This window comes from Trachurus japonicus, chromosome 4, assembly GCF_045865225.1.
Source record: "Trachurus japonicus isolate A0001 chromosome 4, Traja_1.0".
In the NCBI taxonomy this organism is placed as follows: Eukaryota; Metazoa; Chordata; class Actinopteri; order Carangiformes; family Carangidae; genus Trachurus; species Trachurus japonicus.
Window position 1 is genome coordinate 35,218,030 of NC_140910.1, and position 11,737 is coordinate 35,229,766.

An 11,737-nucleotide genomic window follows, 5' to 3' on the forward strand; every position below is an offset into this window, starting at 1 on the left:
TTTAATTTGACTCATTAATTTTGAAGCAATACGACGAATCATGGATTGACTGTCAGGATTTCTGTTCCATAATTTAGCAGGAGGAGTTGGTGGATTTTGTGGGCGAACACTTTCCCTCTATCCACGTTGGTCTGCTGCTTTCATTCACGCCTCTTCTACAAAAAAACCTTCTATTATTTCTAATATGTTCTCTCCACTGAAACGACCACGTGGAAGACACTGTATCTGTTGCCGTGAGTGACGGACAAGCGCCATCCATCCCACCAAAGTCCTGAGAGTCACATCAGCGTTAAAATGTTCATGGACTGAGTGATGAACATCTGGAGTCGGGGATGTAGTAACATCTGTGTGAGAGAATCATACAACACTCAAACAAATTAAAAAAAAAAAAAAATCAACATCAAATGATGGCACTTGATCAGAACTGATAATTCAAACAATTAAAAACAGCTGATTTTCCCGTTATTTCTTGCTTTTTCACGATGTCACAGTTAAAACAGTGGTGTATGAGCTGTAATTAATCACTTCCCTATAGTTAATAACCCATTTCCTAATGCTGAATAGATCAGTTATAAGACATTGATCAGAAAAGATTTGTAGTGACATAAATATGTAAGAAATGATAAAGGGTCTGTTTGATTAAAATCTAATATAATCAATTAACTGCTCTAACTGTTGACTCGGGATTTTACACTTTGTCATAACTCGTCAGGTCATTAATCATCTTCTTATAACGGATCTATGAAGCAATAATAAATGATTTATTAACAGCAACAAAGCCGTATTGGACAGTGGTCATGTAGGATTTCACAGATTGTGCTTAATGGACACAAAGAGAAAGAAAAAATACATTAAAAAAAAGAAGAAATATTCAGTGTTTGTTAAACATTTCAGTTCAGGTCCCTCAGTTTAGTGTTTAGATGCAGTTAACACTTGTAATAAATGGTTTAAGTGTTTATCAAAGTTTAAAGTATTTATTCCATTTGTCTTTTATTATTCCACTGCAGCCACCAACCAGTCGTTACATCTTTATTATGCAGATAAATAAACCAGTTATTACATGTTGTTATACTGATTATAAAGGTAAACGAGGGACTTGTAAAGTGTCGCACGCCTCAATCTGATTTTAATTATTTTTGAATATTGAATGTAAATGTACATAACTTCAAATTAAAAATGATCAGAGTGGACATAAGTTTGTGGACGGAGCTGCACTTTCTCTCTCTGGGTGAATGTCTGAGTCTGCAGAGTGCGACCGGACAAGATGACGCTTCAGACGACAGCAGCTGCACACGTCACATCTGGAGGACGAGGTTCAGCCGTCCACATCTGGAGCACGAGGTTCAGCTGTCCACATCTGGAGGACGAGGTTCAGCCGTCCACATCTGGAGGACGAGGTTCAGCCGTCCACATCTGGAGGACGAGGTTCAGCCGTCCACATCTGGAGCACGAGGTTCAGCCGTCCACATCTGGAGGACGAGGTTCAGCCGTCCACATCTGGAGGACGAGGTTCAGCCGTCCACATCTGGAGGACGAGGTTCAGCTGTCCACATCTGGAGGACGAGGTTCAGCCGTCCACATCTGGAGGACGAGGTTCAGCCGTCCACATCTGGAGGACGAGGTTCAGCTGTCCACATCTGGAGGACGAGGTTCAGCCGTCCACATCTGGAGGATGAGGTTCAGCTGTCCACATCTGGAGGACGAGGTTCAGCCGTCCACATCTGGAGGACGAGGTTCAGCTGTCCACATCTGGAGGACGAGGTTCAGCCGTCCACATCTGGAGGATGAGGTTCAGCTGTCCACATCTGGAGGACGAGGTTCAGCCGTCCACATCTGGAGGACGAGGTTCAGCCGTCCACATCTGGAGGACGAGGTTCAGCCGTCCACATCTGGAGGACGAGGTCCAGCCGTCCACATCTGGAGGACGAGGTTCAGCCGTCCACATCTGGAGGACGAGGTTCAGCCGTCCACATCTGGAGGACGAGGTTCAGCTGTCCACATCTGGAGGACGAGGTTCAGCCGTCCACATCTGGAGGACGAGGTTCAGCCGTCCACATCTGGAGGACGAGGTTCAGCCGTCCACATCTGGAGGACGAGGTTCAGCCGTCCACATCTGGAGGACGAGGTTCAGCCGTCCACATCTGGAGGACGAGGTCCAGCCGTCCACATCTGGAGGACGAGGTCCAGCCGTCCACATCTGGAGGACGAGGTTCAGCCGTCCACATCTGGAGGACGAGGTTCAGCCGTCCACATCTGGAGGACGAGGTTCAGCTGTCCACATCTGGAGGACGAGGTTCAGCTGTCCACATCTGGAGCACGAGGTTCAGCCGTCCACATCTGGAGGACGAGGTTCAGCCGTCCACATCTGGAGGACGAGGTTCAGCCGTCCACATCTGGAGGACGAGGTTCAGCTGTCTGTCCACATCTGGAGGACGAGGTTCAGCTGTCTGTCCACATCTGGAGGACGAGGTTCAGCCGTCCACATCTGGAGGACGAGGTTCAGCCGTCCACATCTGGAGGACGAGGTTCAGCCGTCCACATCTGGAGGACGAGGTTCAGCTGTCCACATCTGGAACACGAGGTTCAGCTGTCCACATCTGGAGGACGAGGTTCAGCTGTCCACATCTGGAGGACGAGGTTCAGCTGTCCACATCTGGAGCACGAGGTTCAGCTGTCCACATCTGGAGGACGAGGTTCAGCCGTCCACATCTGGAGGACGAGGTTCAGCCGTCCACATCTGGAGGACGAGGTTCAGCCGTCCACATCTGGAGGACGAGGTTCAGCCGTCCACATCTGGAGGACGAGGTTCAGCTGTCCACATCTGGAGGACGAGGTTCAGCCGTCCACATCTGGAGGACGAGGTTCAGCCGTCCACATCTGGAGGACGAGGTTCAGCCGTCCACATCTGGAGGACGAGGTTCAGCCGTCCACATCTGGAGGACGAGGTTCAGCCGTCCACATCTGGAGGACGAGGTTCAGCTGTCCACATCTGGAACACGAGGTTCAGCTGTCCACATCTGGAGGACGAGGTTCAGCCGTCCACATCTGGAGGACGAGGTTCAGCCGTCCACATCTGGAACACGAGGTTCAGCTGTCCACATCTGGAACACGAGGTTCAGCTGTCCACATCTGGAGGACGAGGTTCAGCCGTCCACATCTGGAGGACGAGGTTCAGCTGTCCACATCTGGAACACGAGGTTCAGCTGTCCACATCTGGAACACGAGGTTCAGCTGTCCACATCTGGAGGACGAGGTTCAGCCGTCCATATCTGGAGGACGAGGTTCAGCTGTCCACATCTGGAACACGAGGTTCAGCTGTCCACATCTGGAACACGAGGTTCAGCCGTCCACATCTGGAGGACGAGGTTCAGCCGTCCACATCTGGAGGACGAGGTTCAGCCGTCCACATCTGGAGGACGAGGTTCAGCCGTCCACATCTGGAGGACGAGGTTCAGCCGTCCACATCTGGAGGACGAGGTTCAGCCGTCCACATCTGGAGGACGAGGTTCAGCCGTCCACATCTGGAGGACGAGGTTCAGCCGTCCACATCTGGAGGACGAGGTTCAGCCGTCCACATCTGGAGGACGAGGTTCAGCCGTCCACATCTGGAGGACGAGGTTCAGCCGTCCACATCTGGAGGACGAGGTTCAGCCGTCCACATCTGGAGGACGAGGTTCAGCCGTCCACATCTGGAACACGAGGTTCAGCCGTCCACATCTGGAGGACGAGGTTCAGCCGTCCACATCTGGAGGACGAGGTTCAGCCGTCCACATCTGGAGGACGAGGTTCAGCCGTCCACATCTGGAGGACGAGGTTCAGCCGTCCACATCTGGAGGACGAGGTTCAGCTGTCCACAAACCTCCGGCCTCGTGCTGCAGACTGTGATCGTGCACCGATGGCGGCAGCAGCACAGGTTTGGAAGGACGGCAGCGAACGGCGAACCCATCTGTTACCACGGAGACGATTCTGTCCAGTGAAGTCACATCTTTTAAAATCAACGCTTCCCTTTCGTTCCTCTGGATTATTAAACCTCCGTCAGTCTGAGTCTCTCCACCTTGGAAAAGTGTCACGTTTAAACTCTAATTAAAGTCTTTAAGTAACAGCTGGATGGATTTGATCATATGGAACTGTGCACGGACGTGGTGAACGAACGCTGGTGACCTCGGCGACCCCGCTAACACTCAAATATCTCAACAACTCTTTAATCATCTGCCATGAAAATTAAGAGTTGTGGGTAATTTCCAGAGCTGCAACTATTGATTATCTTCACACCAAATAATATTGATTAATTGTCCAGTTGATCAACAAAGAAATGATGAAAATACTCAGATCAGAAACCTTCAGGATAAACACTTGATGTTTACACACTGTAGGCTACTCTGTAAGTGTGTGTGTGTGTGTGTGTGCGTGTGTGTGTGCGTGTGTGCGTGTGTGTGTGGTTGATTATAATTTATTTAAGCTGCTCAAAGAGTTTAGTTTAGTGTAGGTGTAACATGGTTTATTATGCTTCAGTAATGTTTAGTCATACACACAATTATTTTTATTGTTAAAACCTGACACTCCTCATGCGTAACTTTTGATCTGTAGATTGCGTACATTTATTTCTGTATAACTATTTTATCCCACCTATCTCCTCCTTTTGGTGTTGTGCTTTGTGGGAGAGCAGCTTTTTTGTTAGATGCTGTTCAGCAGCATTTTACTGGGAATGAATGAATGAATTTTTATTTTTGTGTCATGCCACCACTGTGGCCCATCCTATATGGGATTACAAGACACATTTAATGACAAAAACAAAGACTAGACATTTTCACATTTTAAAAGCCTATGTAAATATGTTCTTGTGTCTTATTAATTTACAAATGAATGTACAAATCTGATAAGGATAATTAAAGTTTTCTTTTTTTTAATATCATTGTCAGAATAAAGTGGACGTCTCCAATGAACGGTGGTGTGGTTTCCCATTAAGACACAACACATCTATAGGCGAGCTAATGATTTAATGCTAAAAGATGTTCATTAGATAAACTAGTTGGTTAACCGTTTAGCAGGTAAAATCACTTAGATTGGGTTGGCTAATGGTTTAGCTTAGCAGTTAAAGACGTTTTGATCAGGTTAATTACTGGTTTAGTTTAACTGCTAAAAGATTTCGTTCCTCTTAGGGGTTATGCATAGGCTACTATACAATTACACACAAAAAAAATATATTTATTTCTACCTGAAGGTGACAGACTGCCCTCCTCAGGCGGAACTTTTATTTTCTTGTGTGTCCCCACGATCCTTTTGGGGGGAACTCCATGTTTTCTTATAAATGTCTTATCCCGCCTAAACTCTCCCTCTTTGTCTCTGCTGTGGGAGAGGTGAGCGGTTTACTTTATGTTTTATTAGGCCTTCATTTCATGTTTTGATCTAAATGTATTAGTGTGCTGTCTATTTTCGTATGGGTTCGGTAATGTCAAGGAGGATATTTTTTCATAAATTATTTTATGTCACCTTCGTCAGGTATGTTAAATTTCCGTGTTGTACAGGTCTACATATGCTAGTTTATGTTTATATTTTAGCCTATCTCATCTTCGTCGGAATAAGAGACAGCGTTTCATTAGGCTATACACTGCTGTGGTGATGCAAGGACAGACAGAACAGGAGAGATTAAAAAGAAAATCAGCAGATTAATTCATTTAGATTTATATGGATCTAGGTTGAATTTGCCTGGAATTGTCCTTTGAGATTAAAAACGCCGTCACTGTCCACATGAAGCTAATTGTTCTCAGTAATATAAATGTTCTCATGCGCTTTGTATCTAATTTCTCTGTCTAAATTAAATTAACTATGTTACCAAATGTATTTCTTGATATTAACGCGAGGTGAAAGGTGAGGTGTCAGGTGTCACGTATGTTTACGTTTGTGGACAAGATGGCCAGCGCCGAGGATTTCAAGCCGTCTGAGTTCGCATCTCACTTTAATTCAAACGACATTGGACTTTATATCAAAATATTAGATAGATTAAATATTACCTAGCCTTAATGCCCCCGGGGTGTTTTTCAAAGTATCTCCGCCGAACAGCAGGACGTCCCAGTCAGACCTGCAGTATCCAGACCAGCTACCTGATCAACTTTCCATCGCCCTGCTCTAAAAGTCTGGCTTTGTGATGAACATCCAGCTGTGGAATCTACCAGCAAAAAACTGCTGTATCCTCACTGGAAGGGTCAGTCGTATCATCATCGCAGTGAATGCGCAGTGTAGCATGGCTAACGTTAGCTCGTAGCGGTCCGGGTTGCTAAGGGGAGCTCTCCCCGGTGCTGATCTTTCCTGTTTGTGTTGTTTAGTGAAACAGTAGGTAGCCTAGCTCTGCTCTGCTAATGCCGCTCTCACAGTCTCTCTCCCTCTGCCACCAAGCAAAACTTCACTTCCCTGCCTAAGTTTGTTACACGTTTGTTTTTACCAGTTTCCATCTTATTTGTATCACAATCAATCCTAAGCAAATGTCTATTGTAGAAGCAAAAGGAAATGCGCAACAGTAACCACAGTTATGCATTAATTCTCAAGTCAGATGCCACTCTGCAGGGGACTGCATGTGTCATAAATGTAAAGACAAAAATGTACACAAACGGAGCGGTTGTGCTCCAGTCAGACTCTTTTTTTTTCTCAGATATTTTGCACAAAAAAACACACAAACACACACACAAATGACGTCAGGATTGGAGCTGAACGTGTTCGCTAAGTAGTGGCCAAGCAGTAATAACATAAGGCAGTGGATGTAAAGATATGGGATGATTAGATCCAATGTGGAAACCATCCAAAGCCGAGTAATGATGATAAAAACGTCCAGATCGTGAGTTGTCATGAGTTTTTGATCGTCATCTATTTCAGTTCTGTTCATCGTAGAGTTCCTAAATTCACACATAAGGTGTGTTAGTGATACATAATTAAAAAACAAACAAAAACGTGGCACTTAATATGCCAAGAGACTTTTGGTTAAGTAGCCTAACCATAGACAGCTCCTCCATCCAGAGCTGGTTCGGATCTCCACGGGGCTCTAGGCAAAATTTTTCTAAGGGGCCCTTCTAACTGAACCCCCAAAATTTTCAACAGTCGCACCTTCCTTACCCCAGGAAGAATAGCTGTGGCGTTGCTGCAGCTAATGGGGATCTTAATAAACAAATAAACAAATAAACCTGACACCCAATGCTTCCACTCATCCCCCCTTTAAACGTATTGCACTGTTGGTCCAACTAAGAATAAATTCAGAACAAATCAGGACAAATCAAATCAAACTAAATGTGTAAACAAACAATAATACAGTCTTAAATGTTGGGCATGTAAACATGTTAATGTTTGAAATAACTAGGCTAATTAAATAAAAGTAAAATGAGGCTACTATTAGTTCAGCTCCATCAAATTGGCTGCACTTGTTTTACTTTCACATACTTAAAATGTAGGTAATGTTGTATATTATTATTTATTTTATAATTACACATTTTTTTTAGCACCATTGTCATAATATTTCATAAAGTTTCATTTAATTCACTAAGATATCTGCATCTATATTTGCCTGTAGGCTATCCAAGCAAACAAAATTCAATCTTAGTCAATATTTATCCATTTATTACCGGGTAGTCAATGTTTATCAATTACTTTCCATTTTGTATAAGTGCAGTTGTAACTACACTACAACTAATATTATAGAAGCCATAAGACGCACACAGAGACCGGGGTTCACCCAGGGCTCAGCGCTCTGTTAATGCAGGTCCAACACGGATGTTGGAGCACACCCATAGCACCTGCAATCACATTTCTCTGGCGCCGCCCCTGGCTGTTAATCAGGGAAACTTTAAATATTATCAGAGACGTTATCAGTCTGATGTGGTTATCATTCTCGTACTGTGGACTTGTAGTCATTTATCACCATCTCTGGTATTACAGAACTGTTTTATTACTTTATGTTTTGCACCTTGAACTCCCCAACTGAGGAGACATTTCCAGGACTTGTTTTACCAGTATAACTCGGCCTACGACATGCACGCTTGAGGAGCAGGAAGAGGATCAAGGAACAAGGTAGGTTAATGGACTAAGTTACTGAACATGAAGGATCATCAATGGATCTTTTATAAGAACTTATAATAGAAATAGCTGGTGAGTTATTTCCGTGTTACTTTTAGCACGTTTCATTGTAAAAGTGGCCGAGCTGTGAGCGTGTAGAGGCAGATAGAGACGAGGGGAAGGGCAGATCAGAGATCCAGGAAGCACCGGGCTCGGCTGGTGATAGTCGGACTCACAGTATCCGTACAAACACAGCCAAGGATCATAATGTCGAACAAGTTAAATATTCCCGTGTTGGCTTTTCATTACATGTCCGGTTGGTTTAGCCTGATGTTAGACGTGATGATGGATAACCTGAATAAGATGTTTTTTGACACGTTTTATGGTCGCGGGAAACCGAAAAGTTGAAAACTATAAACAACATGATCAGGAGCTCCGAGCACGGGGTAAAGTTGTTTATATGAGAGTAAACAGCGACACCAGCAGCCACTTAATAAGTTTATACACTACTTCCCTGCAGCCTCGACTAGATGACCATATATGAAATTATTGAAATTGTTTTAACTGTAAAGCACTTTGGTTCAACGTGCTATATAAATAAACTTGACCTTGACCTTGACCTTGATATGTCTAGTCTGTATGCACCACCGGTCCTGTCACATGACTTCTCAGAAACGCTGGATCCTTTGTCTTTGTATGTTTCACTTTCTCTTTTCCTTCCTGCAGCCCGCGGACTGTTCTCTTCTGGACTTCTGTTGGAAATTTCGTAAGTGCTTTTGTTGTTTTTTTTTTCCCAACTTAATTTTTATTGAACACCGCCACAGAAAAATACATTTCAGTTGTTACATTCTTTTTTTTTTTTTTTTGTTAATATAAACATTCTGCTAGATCAATAAACAAGGACAACAATGACAACGAAAAAGAAACAGATATCACAATTTTAGCACTGGTACTCAGGATGATAGACTTTAACAGTATTCCAACCTCACCTAGCCCCATTCCTCACCCACCATTTCCAGCCACGGTGCCCATCTGTCCGCAAATTTCGTGTTTTGGAGTCTCAACATAAAAGTTATCTTTTCCATAATGAAAATTCTCTTGACTACTGACCGCCATGTATCAATTGTCGGGGGATCTTTTTTAAGCCAGTTTAAGGTTATTGCTTTTCTGGCTGCCCTAAGTAGTATATGCAGTAGATATGTCTTTTTCCTAGTCATCTCTGTTTCAGGGAGTGCCCCAAGGATGGCTAACAGTGGGTTCCTAGGCAACTGAGAAACAAAAATTTTATCCAGTGAGTCAAATATCTCCCTCCAAAAGTTGTCTAAGATTGGACACTTCCAAAATACATGTGTATGGTTCGCAGCCTCTTCTCCGCAATTCCTCCAGCATGCACCTGTTTGACTGGGATCTATTTTGGAAAGAATTAGCGGGGTTCTAAAAAATCTGTGAACTATTTTCCACTGGAACTCTCTCCATAGGTTTGCACAAGTGACTTTATGCACTTCTAAAGAAATACTGTCCCAGACCTCCATGCTTATCTCTAGTTCAAGTTCTGCTTCCCATTTTTGTTTAATGTGCAGAGTGTTTTCTCGTTTCATACTAGACAGCGCACTATATATACTAGATACTGGCCTCCCAGTATGCTCCCTTTTTTGGATCCTTGTCAAGTACCGCTCAATTGGTGAATCTGATTTTTTTATGATAGTCCAGTCTGGGTGTTTAGACAGATAGCTTCTTATCTGAAGATACCTATAGAAATCTGATCTTGGCAGACTGAATTCATCACCTAACTGTTGAAATGTTTTTAATTCCTGTTCCCTAATAAGCTGATGGACAAAATTTAGGTTCAGATGACTCCATTTTTTAAATCCCCCGTCCAGTTTCAACGACATAAACCCTTTTAAATGAGCAATACTTGACAGGGCCGATACATTACTAGGGAGGCTGAAAGTCCTCTGAACCTCTCTCCATGCTGCCATAGTGGCTTTTGACCATCTACCCAGCGTCTCTTCAAGGGCCTTATTTTCGGTGAATGGAACATATGATAAAGGCATCAGAGCACAGAGTGACTTTTCAATCTCCAGCCATCTAGTATCTCTCTCGTCCAAAATCCAAACTGTCAGGGCCCGTAGCTGGCAGGCCAACCAATAATATCTAAGGTGAGGAAGCCCCCATCCTCCGAGCTGTTTAGATAACTGCAGAGTTTTGTATCTTACACGTGGGCGCCTCCCTTGCCAAATAAATCTTGAGATAAGACGATCTAATATTGTGAACATACTTTTTGGTGGTGAGAGGGGTAATGTTTGAAAAAGAAATAACAGCCTGGGTAGCACATTCATTCTAATACTTTCTATTCTACCCGAGATAGAAAGGGGCAGCACAGCCCATCTGGTGAGATCAGCAGATATTTTGTCTATCAGTTTATTGTAGTTTGCCTTATACAACTTATCTAGATTTTGTGAGATAGTAGTCCCCGAGTAAGAAATACCTTCCCTTGGCCACTTAAATGAGAATGCTACTCTGATCTGGTGTGTAGTCAGTGAATTCAGGGCCAAGGCTTCTGTTTTATTGACATTGACTTTGTATCCTGAGAGGGATCCAAATTTAGCGAAACTGCCCATCAGATTTGGAATTGAGTTTAGGGGGTCTGACACATATACAAGGACATCATCTGCGTAAAGCGAGATTTTATGAGTTTCATTACCAATTTCAATCCCCTTGATCATTGTATCGTCTCGTATCACCTGTGCCAGTGGTTCGATACTTAACGCAAAAAGGAGCGGTGAAAGCGGACATCCCTGGCGTGTCCCTCTACCTAGAGCGAAAGGCTGGGAAATATGTCCATTTACTCTGACCATACTCTGAGGAGCAGTGTAAAGTAGTTGGATCCATCTGATAAAATTCGGCCCAAATCCAAATTTATCCAAGGTTTTCAGTAAAAATGGCCACGACACGCGGTCAAAGGCTTTTTCCGCGTCGACTGCTAACGCCATACAGGGGGCTGGATAAGTGTGACTCTGCTCCATAACATTAAGAAGTCTGCGGACATTATCTGATAGATGTCGCCCGGCTATAAAGCCCGTCTGGTCAGGATGTATTAAAGTTGTAATGACCGTTTCGACTCGTTTAGCTAATATGGAGGTCAGCAATTTACAGTCAGTATTTAAGAGTGCAATTGGCCTGTAGGAGGCACAATCTGTGGGATCTTTATGTTCTTTCAGTATTACTGATATGATTGCCTCTTTCCAGACTGTCAGCAATTCTCCTTTCTCAAGGGCATAAGAATATGCTCTCTCTAGGATCGGGCTGATAATATCAATAAAGTTCTTATAGAATTCATTAGTGAACCCATCAGGTCCAGGACTCTTGTTGTTCTTCAAATTTTTAATTGCCTTCTCAATTTCCTCTCTAGTTATTGGTCTGTCAATGAACTCAGCTGTGGTAGGGTTCATCGTCGGTAGTTTGATAGAGTTAAGGTAATTGTCAATTTTATGTGGGTCACGTTCTTCATCTTTGTCCGAGTACAGGTCTTTGTAAAACCCTGCAAAGGTCTCTGCAATTTCATTTGGTTTGAATAAAAATGGTTTGTCTGGTTTACTACTTTTGATTTTTTGAACTGTTGTAAGACTGTGTTGTTTCCTCAATTGAGAGGCCAGTAGGCGGCTAGCTCTACTCCCATGCTCATAGTATTTTTGTTTAA

General features: G+C 43.8%; 1 long non-coding RNA gene across 1 annotated transcript; it reads left to right on the forward strand.

The window, feature by feature from the left end:
* The first annotated feature begins 204 nt into the window (after nucleotides 1-204).
* LOC146989340 (uncharacterized) lies at nucleotides 205-4,325 on the forward strand. The gene is made up of 3 exons (XR_015035751.1): nucleotides 205-1,313; nucleotides 2,266-2,293; nucleotides 3,842-4,325. It is a non-coding gene; the product is annotated as an uncharacterized LOC146989340 (long non-coding RNA).
* The last annotated feature ends 7,412 nt before the right edge of the window (nucleotides 4,326-11,737 follow it).